Source organism: Neofelis nebulosa, chromosome 18, assembly GCF_028018385.1.
Source record: "Neofelis nebulosa isolate mNeoNeb1 chromosome 18, mNeoNeb1.pri, whole genome shotgun sequence".
NCBI classification, from domain to species: domain Eukaryota; kingdom Metazoa; phylum Chordata; class Mammalia; order Carnivora; family Felidae; genus Neofelis; species Neofelis nebulosa.
Genome location: NC_080799.1, coordinates 44,310,986 through 44,333,216, shown reverse-complemented (window position 1 = coordinate 44,333,216; position 22,231 = coordinate 44,310,986). Strand labels below are relative to the sequence as shown.

General features: G+C 43.3%; 1 long non-coding RNA gene across 2 annotated transcripts; it reads left to right on the top strand.

Annotated features, from left to right (window-relative positions):
• Positions 1-34: 34 nt before the first annotated feature.
• On the top strand, positions 35-22,128 carry LOC131500822 (uncharacterized). Of its 2 annotated transcripts, XR_009256478.1 has the most exons (4): positions 35-484; positions 630-786; positions 2,598-2,844; positions 21,999-22,128. It is a non-coding gene; the product is annotated as an uncharacterized LOC131500822 (long non-coding RNA). The 2 variants fall into 2 exon arrangements; XR_009256477.1 differs by having other exon boundaries at positions 36-786.
• Positions 22,129-22,231: the final 103 nt, after the last annotated feature.

Genomic DNA, 22,231 nt, shown 5'->3' with positions numbered 1-22,231 from the left:
GAGACAGGAGTGTCCTGTACTCCTGGACAGGGCTGCATGCACAGAGCAGATAGCCTGAAGCCTGGGGAGAGGTGGACAAAGAGACAGGTAAGGGGAGAGAAACTGGATGAGTGATAGGGGAATGGGGCAAGACCGAGAGAGTGAAAGGAAGAAACACAGAGAGGTTGGTTAGAGAGAAACATAAACAAAGAGGAAGTACAAAGAGAAAAGTGGAGACCTGGTCCAGGTACGTGGACAGGGCGAGATGGGCCAGGGGAGAGGGGATGTGTGAAGTGGCTCTGAGTGTTGGGGCAGAAAGGGCTGGTATCATGGGCATCATAGTTTCATGACTCTAAGACTCCAACATCCCTGGGGCCAAGCTCTGCAGAGGCCATTGCAATTGAAAAGATGGGCATCTGTCACCTCTCCTGGAATTGCGGGGCCCAGCGTTATGTTCTGTCATGGAGAAGGATGTCTTCAGGGAGAGTGTGCTGCTCTTTGGCAGGTAAGCTCCAGAGCCTACCCTGTGGGGAGGTGTCCCGGGGTCATCTGCCTCACTGCCCCAGGCCCTGTGGGATTTCCCCCCTCCCGCCACCAGCTGGCGTTCCTCATGTTCTGAACCCAGGCATGAGGCATCATGTTGCCCCCAGGTCCGGCAGTCTGGACCTGGCAGAGTTGAACTGCTGATATTGATAAAAAGTGTATGACAAGAATGTCCATATTCTCCCTCTGGAACGAGCGGTGTGCATCCAAATCGTGGGTTGCTATCCTCCTGTCCACAACCAATCTGAGGATTCCAGAAGGTAGGTGAACCCTTTATTTTTTTTTTTTAAATTTTTTTTTAATGTTTTTTATTTATTTTTGGGACAGAGAGAGACAGAGCATGAACGGGGGAGGGGCAGAGAGAGAGGGAGACACAGAATCGGAAACAGGCTCCAGGCTCCGAGCCATCAGCCCAGAGCCTGACGCGGGGCTCGAACTCACGGACCGCGAGATCGTGACCTGGCTGAAGTCGGACGCTTAACCGACTGCGCCACCCAGGCGCCCCGGTAGGTGAACCCTTTAAAACACCATAGTCTTCTCTTACGTCCTTCAAAGACAATTCCTTTTCCCAGCTTTCTTTTCATTTTGAAGAGATGGCAATTCCTAATTGAAGGCATGATGGTCCTGTAGAAAATTGACCTACATGACTGATGGACATGATTTCATCCATCCGTATCCCTAAAGCACATTTCATTGGAAATATAAGCCACGGATGCATGTCGTAAATTCACAACAGATGTGAAGCTCCCTGTAAGTTGCATTCTGACCTTGTCACATATGTGTCATCAGATATTATTAGTGACTTTTCAGATAAGCTCTAAACATCAAGATGGTCATGTTAGAGAATCTGGTATAGATGGAATTTCACAGATTCTAAATTAGGAATGACTTTTTATTTTTAATGTTTCTTTTTTTTTCCTTTTATGAGAGAGCCCGAGCTGCGGATGGGGGAGAGAGTGGGAGATACTGAATCTGAGGCAGGCTCCAGGCTCTGAGCTGTCAGGACAGAGCCTGACGCGGGGCTCAAACTGATGGGCTGCAAGATCATGACCTGAGTGGAATGCGGAGCTTAGCCAAGTAAGCCACCCAAGCGCCCCAGGAATGAGAGCTTATTGGCAAAGAAAGAGAAATTAAAGATAGCATAAATGATGTCGACTTTTAATTGAAATATTCTTCACACATTTGTTGTATTCGTTTTAGGCATACATTGTAGTCCTTCCATATGTCTATAAATTATGTTGTCCTTAAGCACAAATGTAGCTATCCTGTGAAAGCATGCAACAATATTATTACAGGATTGACTCTCTTCCATTGGCTGTCCCTTGTATCCCTAGGCTCATTCATTCCATAGCTGGAAGCCGGTGTCTCTCTCTCAAAGGTGACCATTCTTTATCTAACCTAGACACTTAGGTGGTCAACACCATTACCTCTTGTTCAGCATGTGTGATTTGGTGGTCTATTTTTCTGGGAACATTGCTTAAAGCATTACAAATGATGTCATTACGTTAATAAATTCGGTTTCATTCTTCACTTACAAGAAAGGAGAAGGAAAAGATTTCTTTGTGTCCCGGGCCCTGTCACTAAGACCCTTCCCAATGCGGAGAACAGGCTGGGTTGCCCAGAGTACCTTCGGTCCCTCAGCTGAGCCCCCAGGGCCTTCAACATTGCAGGAATTCCCATGATGACCAGCAGAGAGAGCTCGAGCACCACAGACCCGGAGGGGCGGGTTCCTCTGCCTGGGCAGTGATGGCCAGCAGAGGGCGCACCATCGGCTTTTCTGACCCAGGACACCTCAGAGCAGGAAGGGTCGCTGTTGCTCCCAGAAGACTCAGGGCCTCTGCCGCTGCCTCAGGACAGAGAGCAGAGCTGCCTTTCCAGCGCGTTCTGCCGCCCACCCCAGGGGAGACCTTGGGAGGTTTGCAGCAACTTGGCATCTCCTGAGCCGCTGCCTTGTTGTACTGAGTGCTGGGGAGGGGACGCTGGGTGGCTTCCCTGGGCAAGCTGGTTGCTGGGCAGCACAGGCCCTTGCATTTTCTGGGCTGTTCCCGTGTTTCATTCCTCCCCTTCCCGGACAGTATTTGAACAAGACATATTTTACTGAAGGACTCGTGGATTGCGGGGTCCCACGACATCACCTCATCGATGCAGTCGATGGTTGGTTCCAGATTCAGGCTCGTTTCCGGGAAGAAACCCTGACAGAAGTTGAGAAGCACGGGAGCTGCATTCCGTTAGGACGTGAATACATGAAATGCTCCTCTCACGACCTTCTAGAAGAATGAGCTGGGACCCAGTTTCTGCGTCCTGCTGGAACCAGAGACGGAGGTAAGGGCACAACTGTCCCCCACATCATACATGCTTTTTTAAAATTTTGTGGTTATTTTTCCAACCTAGTGAAGTGATTGAAAACTACAGAAAACCTGGTAGGTAGGTTTCATTAACCTTATGTTTTCTTTCAATTTAAATTCCAGTGAGTGAAGACCCAGTGGAATAGTTTCCGGTGTGCAATATAGAGTAACCCTTGCACGCGTCACCTGGTGCTCATCCCAGGTGCACTTCGTAATCCCCAGCAGCTGTTTCACCCATTCCCCACCTCGCTGTGGAAGCCCTCAGTTTGTTTCCCAGTGAAGAATCTGTTTGTTTGTCACTGTGTCCTTCACCCCCCCCCCTTTGTTTTGTTTTATTTCCACGTGTTAGTGAAATCACCTGGTATTTGTCTTTCTCTGACAGGCATTTTTCACCCAGGATAACATTCTGTCGCTACTGCACCTCGTGGCAAATGACAAGCTTTCCTGTTTTTACGGCTAAATAATATCACATTCCATATACTACATGTGAACTTATTCATCAGTTGATGGATGCTTGGGAAGTTTCCGTAATTTGGCTGTTGTAGAAAATGCTGCTGTAAACATCAGGGTGCATGTATCCCTTTGAAGGATTATTTTTGTATTCTTTGTGGAAATACCTCGTGGTGAAATTGCTGGATCGTAAGGTAGTTCCATTTCCTTTTTTTTTTTTTTTTTTTTTTGGTGAATGTCCGTGATGTTTTCCAGTGTGGCTGCACCAGTTTGCATTCCTACCCACAGTGCAAGAGGGTTTCTCTTTCCTCATATCCTTGGCAACACCTGCTGTTTCATCCTTCATTGATTTTAGTCATTCTGACGGATGTGATGTGTTATCTCGTTGTACTTTTGAATTGTATTTTCCTGAAGATCAGTATTGTTGAGCATCTTTTCACATGGCTTTGGTCATGTGTATGTCTTCCTTGGGAAAATGTCCATTCGTGTCTTCTGCCCATTTTTAATCGGATTTCTCCTTTTTTGGGTGCTGTATGACTTTATTTGTTCTGGACACTAACCCTTCATCAGATGTCGTTTGCAAATAGTATTCTGTAGGTGTTTCAGTTTTGTTGATTATTTCCTTGGTGACAGAAGCTTTTTATTTTTACGAAGTCCCATTATTTTTGCTTGTGTTTCCCTCCACTCAGGAGATATATCTACAAAGACGTTTGTACAGCCAATGTCAAATAAGATACTTCCTGTGTTAATTATCCTCTGGGATTTTTCTGGTTTCAGGTTTCACACATAGGTCTTTATCCATGTTGGATTTACTTTTGTGTATGTTGTAAGAAGGTGGTCCGTTGTTGGTCTTGTTTTGTTTTGCAGGTTGCTGTCTAGTTTTTCCAAAACCATATGTTGAGGAGATTTTCTTTAAGTTTATGTATTTATTTTTGAGAGACAGAGAGAATGCAGAAGAGGGGCAGAGAGAAATGGGGACTGACAATCCCACACATGCTCTGCACTGCCCTGAGATCATGACCTGAGCTGAACCCACAATCACACGCTTTGCAGCCACCCACGTGTCCCCAGACTATCTTTTTTTTTCCATTGGATATGCTTTCCTGCTGTGTTGAGAATTAATTGACCATATAGGTGTGAGTTCATTTCTGCGTTTCCGTTCTATTGATCTCTGCGTCTGTGTTGTTGTTGTTGTTGTCGTTGTTGTTGATGTTGTTGTCGTCGTTGATGTTGTTTTTTGCCAGGACCATACTGCTCATCTCAGTACAGCTTTTTAATACAACCTGAAGTCTGGAATTGTGATGCCTCCAGCTTTAGTTTTCTTCTTCAATTTTGTTTTTGCTGTTTGGGGTCTTTGTCGTTCCATACAAATTTTGGGATTATTTGTTGTAGTTCTGTGACAAATGTTTCTGTTAGTGTGAAAGGGATTTCAGTACATATGCAGATTGTTTTGAGGAGTGTAGACATTCTAACAGTATTTTCTGCTTCCCATCCATGAGGGTGAAATCTTTTTCCTTTCCTTTGTGTCCTCTTCCTTTTCTTTCATCAATGTTTCACAGCCTTTAGAGTACAGATCTTTCACCTCTTTGGTTAGGTTCATTCTAGGTATCTTGGGGTATTTGGTGCACCTGTCAATGGGATGGATCCCTTACTTTCTCTTTCTGTTAATTCATTATTCGTCTACAGAAATGGAATAGAATTCTGTACATTGATTTCTGTATATTGTGATTTGTCGAATTCGTATATCAATCCCAGCAATTTTCATTGGAGTCTTTCCTGTTCTTTATAGAGAGCATCATGTCAGTTCCAAACAGCGAAAGTTCTGCTTCTTCCTGGCCAATTTGGATGCCTCGTTTCTCTTTTTGTCTGATTGCTGTGGCTAGGACTTCCTGTACTATGTGGAAAAATAGTGGTGAGAGGGGTCATCCCTGGCTTGTCCCTGACCTTGGAGGAAACGCTTTCAGTTTTTCCCCATTGAGGATGAGACGAGTTGTGGGTTTTTCCTAGATGACCTTTATGATTTGCAGGTAGGTTGAGTCTCCATGTACTTTGCTGAGGGTTTTTATCATGAATGGATGTGACATTTTGTCAGATGGTTTTCCTGCATCTGTTGAAAGCATCATATTGTTCTTATCCTTCTATTCCTGTGGTGCATCATGTTGATTGATCTGTGAATGTGGAACCACCCTTGCAGCCCAGGAATATATCCCACTTGATTATGGTAAATGATTCTATTCATGTATTGTTGACTTTAATTTGCAGGTATTTTAATGAGAATTTGTGCATACATACTCATCAGGCTTTTGGTCTGCAGTTTTATTTAAAATTTTTTAACATGTTTTTAATGTTTCTTTCTTTCCTTAGATAGAGTACATAAGAGTGAGGGAGGGGCAGAGAGACAGGGAGAGAGAGAATCCTGGCCATGCCCCACACTGTCAGTGCATGGTCCGATGTGGGACTCGAACCCACGCACCGCAAGATAATGTCCTAATCCAAAATGAAGAGTTGGACAGTAAACCTACCGAGCCACACAGGAGCCCCGGAAGTTTTCGGTTTTGGTGGAGGTTTTATCTGGTGTTGGTATGAGGGTGATGATGGCCTCATAAGGTGAATTTGTAAGTTTTCCTTCTTTTTTACTTTTTGTAATAGTTCGAGGAGAATACATATTACCTCTTCCTTAAACGGATGGTAGAATTCATCAGGGAAGCCCTCTGGCCCTGAACTCTTGTGTTGGGGGAGATTTTTTTTTTTCTTACTGCTTTGATTTCTTTCTGTTTTCAGATTTTATGTATCTTCCTGTTTCAGTTTTGGTAGTTCTTGTGTTTCTAGGAATTTGTCCATTTTTCTCAGAGTGTCCAATTTGTTGCATATAGGGCATAATATTATCTTCTAACTGTATTTTTGTGGTGTTGACTGTTGTTTCTCCTTTCTTATTGGTGATTTTATTTGAGTCCTTTCCTTCTTCTTTGTGAAAACTCTGCCTAGGAGGTTTTCATGTTGATTACTGTTTTCAAGGAACCAGCCCCTGGTTTCATTGATTTGGTCTAGTGTCTTTTTGGTTTGTATATCCCTTATTTCTGCCTTAATGTCTATTATTTCCAACCACACTCAGATATCGCCTCACGCCAGTCAGAGTGGCCAAAATGAACAAATCAGGAGACTATGGATGCTGGCGAGGATGTGGAGAAACGGGAACCCTCTTGCACTGTTGGTGGGAATGCAAACTGGTGCAGCCCCTCTGGAAAACAGTGTGGAGGTTCCTCAAAAAATGAAAAATAGACCTACCTTATGACCCAGCAATAGCACTGCTAGGAATCTACCCAAGGGATACAGGAGTACTGATGCATAGGGACCCTTGTACCCCAAAGTTTACAGCAGCACTCTCAACAATAGCCAAATTATGGAAAGAGCCTAAATGTCCATCAACCGATGAATGGATAAAGAAATTGTGGTTTATTTACACAGTGGAGTACCACGTGGCAATGAGAAAGAATGAAATATGGCCCTTTGTAGCAACATGGATGGAACTGGAGTGTGTGATGCTAAGTGAAATAAGCCATACAGAGAAAGACAGATACCATATGTTTTCACTCTTGTGTGGATCCTGAGAAACTTAACAGAAACCCATGGGGGAGGGAAAGGAAAAAAAAAAGAGGTTAGAGGGGGAAGAGAGCCAAAGCATAAGAGACTCTTAAAAACTGAGGGTTGATGGGGGGTGGGAGGGAGGGGAGGGTGGGTGATGGGTATTGAGGAGGGCACCTTTTGGGATGAGCACTGGGTGTTGTATGGAAACCAATTTGAAAAATGAACTTCATATATTGGGAAAAAAAAAAAAAACTAACCTCCAGAAAGCATTATAAAGCATTACCTCGCAGTTTCTAAAACTGAAGGGATGATTAAAAAAAAAAAAAAGTAAAAAAAAAAATCTCTATTATTTCCTTCCTTCTGCTGTTCTTCTCATTCCTTTAGTTGTAAGTTAAGAGTGTTTGAGATTTTTCTTGCTCTTTAAGGTAGGCTTGTATTGCTATATACTTCCATTGTAGACTGCTTTTGCCGCATTCCAAAGATTTTTACCAGCTTATTTTCATTTTCATTTGTTTCAGTGTATTTTCTCATTGATTTCCTGTTTGACCCATTCATTTCGTAGCATGTTATTTAACCTCCCTTGATTTGTGGCCTTTCCCCCTTTGTGTGTGTGTGTGGGGGGGGGGGTGTAAGTGTGTGTGTATGAGTGTGGTTGACTTCAAGTTTCCTAGCTTTGTGGTCAGAAAAGATGCTTGGTCTGAGCTCTGTCTTTGGGTACCTGTTGAGGTGTGATTTGTGACGTAGAATGTGATCATTTCTGGAGAATGCCCCATGGGCGCTTGAAAAGAATATGTACTCTGCCATTTTAGTATGGAGTGTTCTGAATATTATCTGTTAAACGCATCTGGTCCAGTGTGTCATTCAAAGCCATTGTTTCCTTGTTGATTTTCTGTTTACAGGTTCTGTCCATTGATGTGACTGATGTGTTAAAGTCCTCTATTATCGTTATATTATTATAAATTCCTTTATGGTTTTGTCAAGTGTTTTATATATTGGTGATTGCATAGTGGGCGCATCAAAATTTACAAGCATTGGATCTTCTTGTTTGGCTGTCCCCTTGAGCATGAGATAGTGTCTGTCTTCATCTCTTGTTACAGCTTTATTTATTTTTTTAATATAAGTCTTAGTTGACATATAGCGCACTCTCTGTTTCGGGAGTAGAACCCAGTGATTCATCCCTTACATACGACACCCAGTACTCATGACAACAAGTGCTCTCCTCAATACTCGTCCGCCATCTAGCCCAGCGCCGACACATCTCCCTCTATCAACCCTCACTCTTCTTCTCTACGGTTAAGAGACTCATGTGCTTTGTCACCACTCTTCTCTTTTCCTGCCCCCTTCCCATGTTTTCATCTGTTTTGTTTCTTAAATTCCACACGAGTGAAATCATATATGTGTCTTTCACTGATTGGCATATTTCACTTGGCATAATACATTCGAGGTCCATCCACATCGTTGCAAGTAGCAGGATTTCATTCTTTTTGAAGCTGAGTTACATTTCCTTGTATATACGTATGTATATATGTATGTATATATGTATGTATATATGAGCATACACGTGAGTACATATGTGTATACATGCACACACACACACACACACACACACCCCACAAGTTCCCTATACCTTCACCAGTTGATGGTTACTTGGGCTTTCTCCATAGTTTGGCTACTGTTGATAATGCTGCTATAAATACTGGGTGCATGCAATTTTACTACTAGGTATTGACCCAAAGGGTACCAAACTACACTCTCGGTTTTAAAGTTTATTTTGCCTAATACAAGTTTTGCTACTGGCTTTCTTTTGACATTGTTTTCATGATAAATGTTTTTTCATTCCCTCCTTTTAAATGTGCAGGTGAGGCGCCTGGGTGGCGCAGTCGGTTGAGCGTCCGACTTCAGCCAGGTCACGATCTCGCGGTCCGTGAGTTCGAGCCCCGCGTCGGGCTCTGGGCTGATGGCTCGGAGCCTGGAGCCTGTTTCCGATTCTGTGTCTCCCTCTCTCTCTGCCCCTCCCCCGTTCATGCTCTGTCTCTCTCTGTCCCAAAAATAAATAAAAAACGTTGAAAAAAAAATTACAAAAAAAAAAAATAAATGTGCAGGTGACATACGTCCAAATAAGGCTTGGTAGGCAGCATCTAGTTATGCCTTGTGTCTTTTTGGTTTTGTTTCTTTATTTATTTTTTTTGTTTGTTTACCCTATCCTTGTCTTTTGATTGGAGCATGTAGTCGATTGACATTCGGAGTAATTACTGATAGGTATATATTTAGTGACATTCTACTAGTTGTTTTGTCATTGTTTCTTGATGTTTTCTCTGATCCTTTCTTGTCTGTAACACGTTTGGTCTTTCATTTTCACTCCAAGAGTCTGATTTAAATATTCTTTTCTTTTGGCTGGTAGTACATGTCTTTACTTATTTCTATATTTCTTCTTTGTTAACATTTAAGCCCAAGTTAGTTACCTTGTAGTGGAATACAGTTTCAGGATTAGAATTTAGTGATCCATCAATTACAAAATATATATCCAGTACTCATCCCAAGAGCTCCCCCCGCCCGAGTGCCCATCACCTATTTAGCCCATACCCCTATTCAGAAACCTTCCTGGAGTCCTGAGCTGCTTCCCTCTATTTAACAGTCTCTTATCGTTTGACTCCCTCCCTGTTTGTATCTTATTTTTGCTCTCTTTTCACTATGTTCATCAGTGTATTAAATTCCACACACGAGAGAAATCATATGATGTGTGTCTTTCTCTGACCTATTATGGTTAGCATAATACAGTCTGGTTCCATCCACCGTGTTGCAAATAGCAAGATTCCACTCTTTTTGATCGCCGAGTAATAGTCCACTGTATGAATATACCACATCTTCTTTATCCATTCATCTCTCAGTGGTCATTTGGGCTCTTTGCATAATTTAGCTGTTGTTGATAATGCTGCTATAAACATTGGAGTGCATGTGCCTCTTCGAGTCAGCGTTAGTGTATCCTTTGGATAAATGCCTCTTAGTGCAATTGCTGGGTCGTAGTGTAGTTCTCTTACTGTTTTTTGTAACGAATCTCCATACTCTTTTCCAGAATGGCTACACCACTTTGCATTCCCACCAGCGTTGCAAAAGCGTTCCCTTTCTCTGCATCCTTGCCAACACCTGTCGTTTCCTGAGATGTTAATTTTAGCCATTCTGATAGGTGTGAGGGGATATCTCATTGTGGTTTTGATTGGTATTTCACTTATGACGAATGAGGTTGAGCATCTTTTCACGTATGACCAATCTGGATGTCATCTTTGTTAAAGTGTCTCTTCATGACTTTTGCCCATTTCTTCACGGGGTTATTTGGTTTTTGGGTGTTGAGTGTGATATGTTCTTTATAGATTTTGGATAGTAACCCTTTATCTGATAGGTCACCTGCAAATATCTTCTCCCATTCCATTCAGTTTCCTTTTGGTTTTGTTGATTGTGTCCTCTGCTGTGCAGAAGCTTTTTATCTTGAGGTCTCAATAGTTCATTTCTGTTTTTATTGCCCTTGTTTCTGGAGTCTTGACAAGCAATACGTTGCTGCAGTCAGGATCAAAGAGGTAGGTTGCCCTTTTTCTCCTCTAGGATTTTGATGGTCTCCTGTCTTACACTTAGATCTTTCATCCGTTTTGAGGTGTGTGTGTGAGAGAGACAGGGAGTCAGAGAGAGAGAGAGAGAGAGAGAGACAGACAGACAGACAGACAGAGAGACCCAGAGGTTTAAGAACATAGTCCAGGTTCATTCTTCTCACTGTCCATTTTCCCCAGTACCATGTGCTGAAGAGACTCTTTTTTTTCCTTTGGATATTCTTTCCTGTTTGGTCAAAGATGACTCGGCCATAATTTTGAGGGTCCATTTCTGGGTTCCCTATTCTGTTCCTTTGATCGATGTGTCTGTTTTTGTGCTCGTCCCATACTGTCTTGATGATTGCGGCTTTCTGATGCACCGTAAAGTCCAGAATTGTAATGTCTCCAGTTTTGTTTTTTTCTTTTTCAACATTACTTTGGCTCTTTGGGGTCTTTTCTGGTTCCATACAGATTTTAGGATTGTTTGTTCTAGCTCTGGAAGAATGCTGGTGTTATTTTGATAGGAATTACATTGAATTTGTCCATTGCTTTGGGTAGTATTGACATTTTCACCATATTTGTTCTTCTAATCCATGAGCATGGGATGTTTTTCTATTTCTTTGTGACTTCTTCACCTTCTTTCATAGATGTTGTATGGTTTGTTCTTTTAATTTTTTTAGTGTTTATTTATTTTGAAGAGAGTGAGGGAGCGAGCAAGAGCCCATGAGCAGGGGAGAGGTAGAGAGAGGGAGACACGGAATCTGAAGCAGGCTCCAGGCTCCAAGCTGTCAGCACAGAGCCCGTCACAGGACTCAAACCCACAAAGGCGGGATCATGTCCTGAACCGAAGTGGGCACTTAACCGACTGAGCCAACCAGGCGCCCCTCTATTGTTTTAATGTACTGATCTTTTACCTCTTTGGTTAGATTTATCCCTGGGTATTTTATGCTTTTCAGTGCGGTTGTAAGTGAGATCAATTCCTTAATTTTCTTTCTGTTGATTCATTACTGGTGAATCGAAATGCAATCAACTTCTGCATATTGATTTTATATTCTGAGACTTTCCTGAATTCCTGTATCAGTCCTAGAAATTTTTTGGTGGAGTCGTTTGGATTTTCCACGGAGAGCATCATATCTGTGAGGGGGAAAGCTTGAACCCTCCTTGCCAACTTGGACAGTGTGTATTACTTTCTGTCGTCTCATTGCTGAGGCTGGGACTTCCAACAGAATGGTGAATAACAGTGCTGAGAATGGACATCCCTGTCGTGTTCCTGCCCTTAGGGGGAAAGCTCTCACGTTTTCCCCATTGAAGATGTTATTAGCTGTGGGACTTTCGTATCTGGACATTCTCATATTGAGGCACGATCCTTCCATCCCTCGTTTCATGAGGGTTTTTTTTTTCATCAAGAAAGGATGCTGCTGCATTTTGTCAAATGTTTATTCTGCATCTATGGAGAGGCTCATGTGGTTGTTATCCTTTCTTTTATCAACGTGATATATCACATCAGTTGATTTGTGGATATTGAATCGGTTGTGCATCCCAGGAATAAAATCCACCTCATTGTGCTGAATAATTCTTTTTCTGTATTGTCGGATCCAGTTTGCCACTTTGTGTTGAGAGTTTTTGCATCCATGGTCATCAGGGAAATTGGTCTGTAGTTTTTCCTTTTTAGTGGGGTCTTTGTCCAGCTTGGACTCAAGGCCATGCTGGCCTCATAGAATGAGTTTGGAAGTGTTCCCTCCATTTTTCTGCCCATGACCTTATCTTGTTCTTTCATTTCGGATGCCTTCCTCTTGTCTTGGAATTTTGGTTGAGTATTTGCCATCTCTGTGTTACCAAAGCTCATTGTGTTACCTGCCTGTGAGTTGAATGGTTTTATGAAGAGGAGGTCATCCACTGTCCAGGGCCTGACACTTCACGGAGTGTCTGTGGCATGTGTTGCGTGCCCTATTTTGTGTTCTGGCTGCACTATCCTTCAGGGCAGTTGTATGGGAAAGGTAGGGTCCCTGGCCAGAATGTGGTGAGTCTGATCTAGGTCTGCTCTGATCTGCTTGCTAAATGGACTTGAAACGGCTGCTCCTAGAAGTGAAGGCCTGCACAACTCTTTGGTCAAGAGAGGTGGTGTGGTCATGGGCTTCACCTGGTCTTCTGGGGAAGGGGCCAGCTCCGCTGGGACTGAGGCAACCTTGAATGACCTAGAAGGCCAGTCTCGCCAGAGCACAGGAAGGTGGGGTTGGTGTAAGCAGCTTAGGCAGCCAGTGTGGGAACTGCCTTGTTTCCAGCAGACGGCTCTGTGTTTATGCTGGGGGGCAGGGGGCAGAGCATGGAAATGGCACCACGCAGCTCGTCTGTCCTAGCTCTTTGTCGCCTCATTGTGAACACTGCTTCTCAGGGATGGTCTCCACGATGAGTGTATAATCTCCCCACTGTGTGCACCAGGCTTTGTCCAGATCACTGTTTCCATGCCATCTGCCTGCAGGTTGATGGCTGCCTTCTCTTCACGAGTAGGCCAGTGCCCTCAGGGCTGTGTCCCAGCCAAGGCTTCTAACCTTTGCAAGTCCACATTCTCGGGGTGCCTGGATGGCTTGTTAAGTGTCTGACTCTTGATCTTGGATCAGATCATGACCTCTTGGTCATGGGATTGTCTCTTTCCCTCTTGTCCTGCCCCTCCCTTGCGTGTGCTCTCTTTCTCTCTCTGTCAAAATTAATAAACTTTAAAAAATTAGGGGCATGGAATACCTTATTTAGGCAAGACTGCCTCTCTGAGGGGAATGGCAAGGATCTATGAGATGTACTTCCAGCACTGGCTAGGAAATTCTTTGCTGACTGGTTAAAGGTTACATTCCTACAGGAATGAAATTAGGTTTAGTGACATGGGACCTTAGCATAAGTAACTCCATGGTGGGCCTGTGATTTTTCTTAACATTCCAAAGCCCAATTTTATGTATGCATTTTTTATTACATGTGTAGCCCTAAATAATATTTTAGCCATCTACTGCCGGCCCGATGATCGTATCCTGTGACACTGTAACTATCTCCTAATCATAGAGGAAGATCAACTCTGTGGCTCTAAGATCTTTGTGGCTCTAAGGTACTTTGATCTATGTTACTAAGATCTTTGTGAGTCTAGGTTACTGTTGGCCTTTCGAGGTCTTTCACCCAGGGACCGACCCCCAGCGAGGTTGCTGAGCCATCATTTAGGCACAGAAGCACCCTTTCCAAGTCACCTCTCCCTAAAGCGTTGTCTTTCCCTCTGGTACTTCCAGGACCTACCCTTGGCAGGTCACATACCCTCATGCAAACCTGTCAAAGTGGACCAGAAAAAGCTGCTTGCCTGTGACTGCCACTTCATGGTCACATCTTATCCTTCTGAAACCCCTCGAATTCCCTATTGTTCTTCCAGTCTTTGAATATCTCTTTGATTTGGAAACATTTGATTCTCTTGTATTCCTGATAAAAAATATGTGTGAAAATATTCAACCAAGGATACCTTACAATCAGTGAGCCAGTCACAATGATTCCTCTGGCCGTGTGTACATTTTTAGTTTTGACAGTGTTCAGGCATGAAGTGAAGTATATCCTGTAAAATCTAGTATCATTCATTATCCAGGATAACCACCTTTATGGAAAGCCTTTCAATGACATGCTCGTTGAAGATCAGAAAAACACTTAATTTACCTACCACATAATAGAGTGGTATATACATACATTATTATCTTAAAGTATGCAAGTAGATGTTTCTATGAAGTGTTTGTCATGCATTCAGTTTTCTCTACCGTGAATGCTATTATTTCAATTAAACAATAGTAAGAACAACAAGAATAGGTACATGGCCATCACTAGTAACTAATATTAGAACTAGTCATATAATATCATGTGTTGCAAACATAAAACCATGATTACTAATAATCTTTTCATTCGTGATGGGTTTCTAGCTACCAGAAAAATGGGAAACGTATTATTGAGTCTCTACATACAACAGACTGTTTTCTGACTATGGATGTCGTATGAGTTGGTACATGATCGCAATCAGTATCCCGAAGAGATATGGTAGTATTAACTAAAGTTTATATTTGTGTTCAGATTGCTTCGGTTTGAACCTCTTCTGTCCCAGACTCATCCCAGCTGGCACATTAGAGTCATCCTGTCTCCTTAGGCTCCACTTGGCCATGACGATTTTTAGATTTTTCCATATTTTACATAATCTGCAAAGTTTTGAGGGTACGTTTGTAGGATGTCTTTTGTAGAATGATCCCTGGTTGGGATATATCTAATGTTTGTTCAAATGCTTAGGCCAGAGTTACCGTGTTGTGGAGCAGAAGATCCAGAGGCATAACGCCATCCATAATTACCACTTCATATAAAGGTTGTTCACTCTGAAGATTGGGGTCTTTTGTGGTTCCATACACATTTTAGGACTGTTCTAGTCCTGTGAAAAATGTTGTTGGTATTTTGATGGAAATTGCATTAATTGTGTCCATTGCTTTGGGAAGTATAGACATTTTCACTATGTTTGTACTTCCGACCCAAGAGTATGGAATGTCCTTCTATGTCTTTGTGTCATCTTGAATTTCATCACTGTTTTATACTTTTCAGAGTATAGGTCACTCACCACTTTGGTTACATTTATTCATAGACATCTTATTATTTGGTGTACAAGTGTAAATAGGACTGTTTTCTTAATTTCTATTTCAACTGCTTCAGTACTGTTTTCTCCAAATACAACAGATTTCTCTACAGTGATTTGTATCCTGTGACATTGCTAAATTCATTTACCAATTCTAGCAGTGATTGGGTGGACTCTTTAGGATTTTCTATATACAGTGTCATGTAATCTGCAAAGTGTGAAAGTTTCACTTCCTCCAGATTTGGAGTTGTGTTTTATTTTATTTTATGTTATTTATTTTATTTGTTTATTTTATTTTATTTATTTTATTTATTTATTTATTTAATGTATTTAATTTATTTTATTTAATTTATTTATTTTATTTTATTTTATTTTATTTTATTTTATTTTATTTTATTTATTTCAGTTTAGTTCCATTTCGTTTGTCTGCTGGCTGTGGCTAGGACTTCCAGTAATTTATTAAAAGTGGTAAGAGTAAACATCCTTGTCTTCTTCCTGCCTTACAGGAAAACCTCTCAGATTTTCCCCATTGAGGTGGATTATAACTGCAGGGTTTTCATAGATAACCTTTATTAAGTTGATGTATGTTTCCTGTAAACCTAGTTTAGGGGGTTATAATCCTGAGTGGATGTTGTACTTTGTCAAATGCTCCTTTCTGCGTGTATTGAAATGACCGCATGGTTCTTTTCTTTTCAAGCTTATTAATCTTGAGAGAGACAGAGTGTAAGCAGGGGAGGGGCAGAGAGAGAGGGAGACCCAGAATTCGAAGGAGGCTCTTGGCTCTGAGCCTTCAGCACAGAGTCTGACACGCGACTTGAACTCACGAATTATGAAGTCATGACCTGAGCTGTTGCCAGACTGTTAAAGGATTGAGCCACCAAGGTGCCCCGATCGTGTGGTCCTTCTCCTTTCTCCTGTTGATGTATTGTGTCACATTGGTTGATATGCAAATATTGAACCACCTTTGCAGCTTGGGAATAAATCCCACCCAATTGTGGGATACATTTACACTTGTTATATCTTCTTTTTGGATTGTACCCTTTACTGTTATATAGTGTCCTCCTCTGTCTCTTGTTACGTACTTTTTTTAAGTGTATTTTTTTCTGATACAAGTGTTGCTACTCCAGGTTTCATTGGACATTAATGTGTGCAATGTTTCTCTATCCTCTCACTATCATTCTTGAGGTGTAAAGTGGGTCACTTATAGGCATACAAATCGGTTTTGTTTTTTCATCCGTTCTTACACCGTACGTCTCTAGATTGGAGCATTCACTCCATTCACCTTCAAAGTCATGATCGATACGTACATACGTATTGCCATTTTACTGCCTGTTTGGCTGTGGTTTCTAATGATTTTCTCTGATCCTTTCTTGCCTTTCTTTCATGTTTTGCTTATTTTCTTAGTGATATAGTTTGATTTCCTTATCTCTATTCTTAGCATATTTATCATATGGTCACTGTCAGGTGTTTATATAACCTCTTCTGCATTTGGCAGTTCATATTAAGTTGATGGTCATTTACCTTCGCACCCATTATTTTCTCCTCCCTAGGTTTTTGGTAGAGGTTATTACAATTCAAATCAATTTCTCTGAGTTCCTTAACTGATTTTTTTTGCAGACATATTCATTTTTTACTTGATTTGTGTCTTCTGTCTCTAAACCGTCACTGTTGGTCTGTCCTTTCCACTCGAAGAATCCCTCTTAACATTTCTTGCAGGACGGGTTTAGTGGTACAAACTCCTTTAGTTTTTGTTTGGGAAAGTCTGTGTCTCCTTCCATTCTGAAGGATAGCCTTGCTGGATAGAATATTGTTGGCTGCTAATTTTTCCATTCAGCACTTTGAATATGCGATGTCGCTAGCTTCTGGCTTGTCGAGTCTCTGTTCAGAAATCGGGTAGCTCGCCTTATGGGTCTTCCCTTCTGAGTTAAGGTCTTTTGTCTTGCTGCTTGTAAGAGTTTTTCTTTACTGTCACTGTAATTTGCAAGTTTGGTTACAATATGTTTGTGTGTTGGCCTGATTTTGTTGATGTTGATGGGAGTTCTCTAGTCTCCTGGATGTGGATGTTTGTTTCCCTCGCCCAATTGTTGCATCCACACGACTCCTGAAACAGAATGCTACGGGCACCAGTGACAGTTGCAACAAAGTTTATTACAATGAGAGGCAAGGTTGACCGATCAGGACCAACACTCTTGACGAGAGTGTGGCCGAGAGATCGGGACCAACACTCTTGTCAAGAGCGTGGCCCCGAACAGCCGGGATACAGAGTTTTTAAAGCCGATCACATCATTTTATCGTTATCTGGGAACAGAACAGGGAAACAGTTGCCAGATGAGTCAGAAACAGTTATCGAATGAGTTGATTATTTTAGACTTTCTGCCCCTAAGTTTCAACCAGTGGATCTCCTTGACCTTGTCTCTGATGCTCTTTTTGAGGTTTTGTTTCCTTCATTGGTAAAGCCTGATTCACAAGTGTATGAAGTATGATTTATAAGAGTAAAAGCAAGGTTGTTATCTTTTGACCTTCAGGGTCAGAACAAAGTTGTTATCTTTCAAGCCAAGCGTTAGCCCTACAGTACAATGTAACCCTTACATTTCCCCCTTTTCTTGTCAGTGAATCAATCCCTTGATTCATCATTAGGAACTAAGGGGACATAGTTGGACCTAATCCTAATTTTTATTTTCTCAACTCGCCTTTTGACAACTGTACTCATCGATTGATAATGCATGGGCCAATAGTTAACCCGAGAAATAACAATAGCAGTGGCCCAGCTATGGCGGTGAGCAGTGATATGAGCCAGGGGGACTAAGAGAATAAACTCTGAGCCAGTTTTTGTCCTTGATCCCTGTGTCCACATTTACAAAGTCCCCCATGAGTCCCCCACACTTACCATTATATAAACCCAGAAAATTTAAGCACCAGCCATGGCACCTTCGGTTATCCAGCCTTCCTGGTTCTTACCTAGAGCCGGAAGCCCAGCCCACTTAAGATTTCCCAGCACCGGTACATTAGACCCGGCCTCCATATTGCCCCTTTTCTTGTCCAACATCTTTCTTTTTCTACTTTCAACACACCTGTCTCCTACTTTCTGGTTCCTTCTCTAAATTACACACTTTTCCTGCCAGGCTTAGCGTCTCCTTCTCTCCCGAGACAAAGTGCCCTCGGTGGCTTGGCGTAGAGGCATGGACAGCCATGGGGAGTAGGTGACGGTGCCTAGCAGTGGAGTTAGGACGCCCACCGTCAGCCAGCCACAGGCGTGCAGCTCTGAACACGCAGCCATATTGGGCTGGCCTGGGCACAACGTGGGCATTCCCTCCAGCGACCTATGCAACCCAGCCTGTATGTGAACTTGGATTCCTTCCTTCCCTCATCACCAGCGGCTGCATGTTGATGTCACAGGAGGGTGGGAATCACAAGCTTTATCTACTTTAAGCAGTCACACATCTCATCAACAGTCTTAGAAGCATTATAACTTTCACAGAGATTTTCTTTCCTTGCTTCTTGGTGACAAAGGGGTAGAGGAAGGAGATGGGGCACAGACAGACAGATAGTGCCTCTGCTGCCCTGGGAACTGAGGGCAACCCATAACCCCAAACCGAACACAGGTTTAACTCTGCGGGATTGTCCATTTGAGCCACCTGTGTCCTAGAGTCATGAAAAGCTCGGCAGATGGGCAGGGATGTTCCATTCACAGCTTTCATCCAATTCAACCAAGAAAGCCATTGTCTTCCTCCAAGGATTTTGTGGGTTCAGGTCTGAAATGGTCCCGGATTTACAGGCTCCTGGAGCAGGAGAGCGTCTCTCTTTTCTCCAGCACTCCCGCCACCCGAGTGCCACGGGGAAGAGTATCTTACCTTCAGGCTCCTGAAACCACTTTTGTCCCGGCATCTTACTTCCCCCTTTTCTTGAAATTCACTCCAAATCTTTAGGAGTGTAACTGGGCTCCGGTGGAAGCAAGGGCTCTGTCAAGATCGGTAGCTCCAAGGCACTTTTGACTTGTTTCTTCCAAGTTTTAGGGCTTTTGTTAGTGCGATGAGCTCTGTGTGCTGGGCTGAAGTTTCTGGGGGAAGGGTCTGTTGCCATAAAACTTCATGGTCTGTCATCACTGCAGCACTGGCATACTTTTGCCCTTGAAATACAAAATTACTGCCGTCTGAAAACATGCTGATATCACAGTCCGGTAAGGGAATGTCTCTCCCAATCCCGAGCTTCTTCCCAGGGGTCGGCGGAGCAATCCGCAGAAAGGGCCCTGTTTCAGACCTTCAACTTTCCCGGCCAACGCACCAAATGTTGCATCCACACGACTCCTGAAACAGAATGCTACGGGCACCAGTGACAGTTGCAACAAAGTTTATTACAGTGAGAGGCAAGGCTGACCGATCGGGACCAACACTCTTCACAAGAGTGTGGCTGACCGATCGGGACCAACACTCTTGTTAAAAGTGTGGCCGACCGATCGGGAACAACAATCTTGTCAAGAGCGTGGCCCCGAACAGCCGGGATACAGAGTTGTTAAAGCCGATCACATCATTTTATCGTTATCTGGGAACAGAACAGAGAAACAGTTCCCAGATGAGTTAGAAACAGTTGCCAGATGAGTCAGAAACAGTTATCAAATGAGTTGATTATTTTAGACTTTCTGCCGCTAAGTTGCAACCAGTGGATCTCCTTGCCCTTGTCTCTGATGCTCTTTTTGAGGTTTTGTTTCCTTCATTGGTAAAGCCTGATTCACAAGAGTATGAAGTATGATTTATAAGAGTAAAAGCAAGGTTGTTATCTTTTGACCTTCAGGGTCAGAACAAAGTTGTTATCTTTCAAGCTAAGCGTTAGCCCTACAGTACAATTTAACCCTTACACAATTAGGGACGTTTTCAGCTATTATTTCCTCAAATAAATTTTCGGACCCAAATTCTCTTCCTTCTGGGAGTCCTACAATATGAATATTATTATCTCTCCTGTAGTCACTGAGTTCCCTTAGTCTCATCTCACGTGGCAGAATCCTGTGCTCTCCTTGGTTCAGTGTGATTCATTTCCAACACTCAGTCTTCGAGGTCACTGGTTTGTTCGGCTGCTTCTTCCATCCCTCTGTTCATTCCAGCTAGCGTGTTTCTCCTTTATCGTGTCCTCGATGTGTACTGTGTTATTTCTTATCTCTATGTCAGGGGTCTCACTCTTCTACTCATTTCACAACTCCAGTGAGAATCCTTATGATCATTGCTTTCAATTCCGTATCAGGTATGTTACTTCATCTCTTTGGCTTAGATCTCTCGCTGTGACGTTGACTAGGTCTTTCCTTGTGGATAAACATCTCTGTGTGTCCGTTTTGTGTGTCTCTCTGGGTCTGTTTCTCTGTGTTAAGAAAGTCAGCTGTGCCTTCTGATCTTGAAATTAACGACGGTGTGAAAGAGAGGTCGCGGAGTCCTGAGCAGTGCACGTCTCCATTTATAGGACCTGGACCTTCAGGAGGATATCGCGTGGGTATCGCTCACTGCCTGCTGTTGTGTCTGGGTTACTTTTCCTTTCACTGCAGGGGTCTGCACTGACTGCGTGCCTGTTGTGGGCTGTGCTTACACTCAGGGGTGTCAGTGGGACCCAGGCAGGCCAGCTGTGGGGTGGTATGCCGGCTGGGTAACTTGGGCACAGGGCAGGAGTGTTAGCAAAATGGCACAGGGCCACTAGTCCTATGCCAGATTTCCCGATGTCCTTTGGTGGCTGGGGGCTGTGGACCAGCGGTGGAAGCTAGGGGCGTGAGGATATGCACAGAGCATGTCTGTGCCTGGGGACATGTGGCTGGGTGAGACAGATGAGGGTGCCCGGATATGTACAGCTGGGTGAGGTGCAGATGTACGCAGCGTGCTGTGACAGCTATGCATGCAGCCTGTCGGACAGGGTGCCCTTGTGGTTTTAAGAATGTTTGCCCTGAGACCAGCAGGCTTGGTGTGGTGAGTCCCCCAGTGAACCCTTGGGACTGGCGCACTGCTAACGGGTTAGGTAGCAAGTGTCTGTGCAGCCTCAGCCTCTGGTGGGTGCTTCTATGCTTATTCTGGGAGGCTGGGGGAGAATGGTGCCTGTGAGCTCCCTCATTGTTGGAGAAGTCAGTCCTCCAACACACTCAGGAATCAGCATGAATACATCTGTCCCTGTTGCCTCGGCATTGTGTAAAATGCCACGTTGACACTGCCTCTCTACACAGGCAGGGACCCGGCTAGCCCTCATCCTCCTGGGTCACCCAGTGCTGGGTCAGCTGACCTCCAAAGCTCCAGGATCTCAACTCAAGGGCATTCAGCCCCTCTGGGGTTTCATGCCAAATGTGATGGAGATTAGTCTTCACCGGGTGAGCTCCCTGGGGTGAGGGCTCACTTTCTCTGCCCATTCTGCAGGCAGCCAGCCTCCACCTTTCTGACCTTCCTAACCTTTCTGGTGCAGCTTCTCTCTATTTAGGTGTGGAGTGTCTTCTGCCAGTCTTTGCATCGCTCTCTGGCTCATGGACTTGGATGTGGATATTATGTAGCTGAACACATGGGACAGGGTGCGCTCAGGATCCGCTTACTCTGCTGTTATTAATTTTTTGAATGTCTTATTATTTGGGATTTTTGAGACACGGGCAGACAGACTCATATCACCCATGCACTTCAGGATTTGAAAGGAACTTTGCAACATTTGCTTCTAGTATGTTATGTTTTGAAACTCTCTTTAATGAGGTATAATTTACATATAACAAAGCCTCAAGTTAAAGGGTATAATTTGATGAGCCATGAGGGTACAGGACCATGGGTACAGCACCATGAAATCGTATGTTTTCTCCCTAAACCTTTCATCAAGATCCCTTTGGGCTAACGCTAATGTTGCTTTTGAAGTAACGACTATTTTTTTTTTTTTTTTTTACTTTTTCAGATATTGCCCAGGTGTCTGAAAGCCTGCATTGAGCTGAGCCTTAAGAGAGAAGTTTGGAATTCAGTTTTGAGAGTAGACAGCCAGTCCAAGAAAGCCTTGTAATTGGCTCTTAGATTTCAGTTGTGAGAGATTGTGGGTGCCTCGGAGAGTGCCTGGATCCAGATGTGGGCCTTGTTCTGTGAACAGGTGAGCTAAATACCTAAGCTGAGTTTGAGCAAACTGTAGTTTTTCTT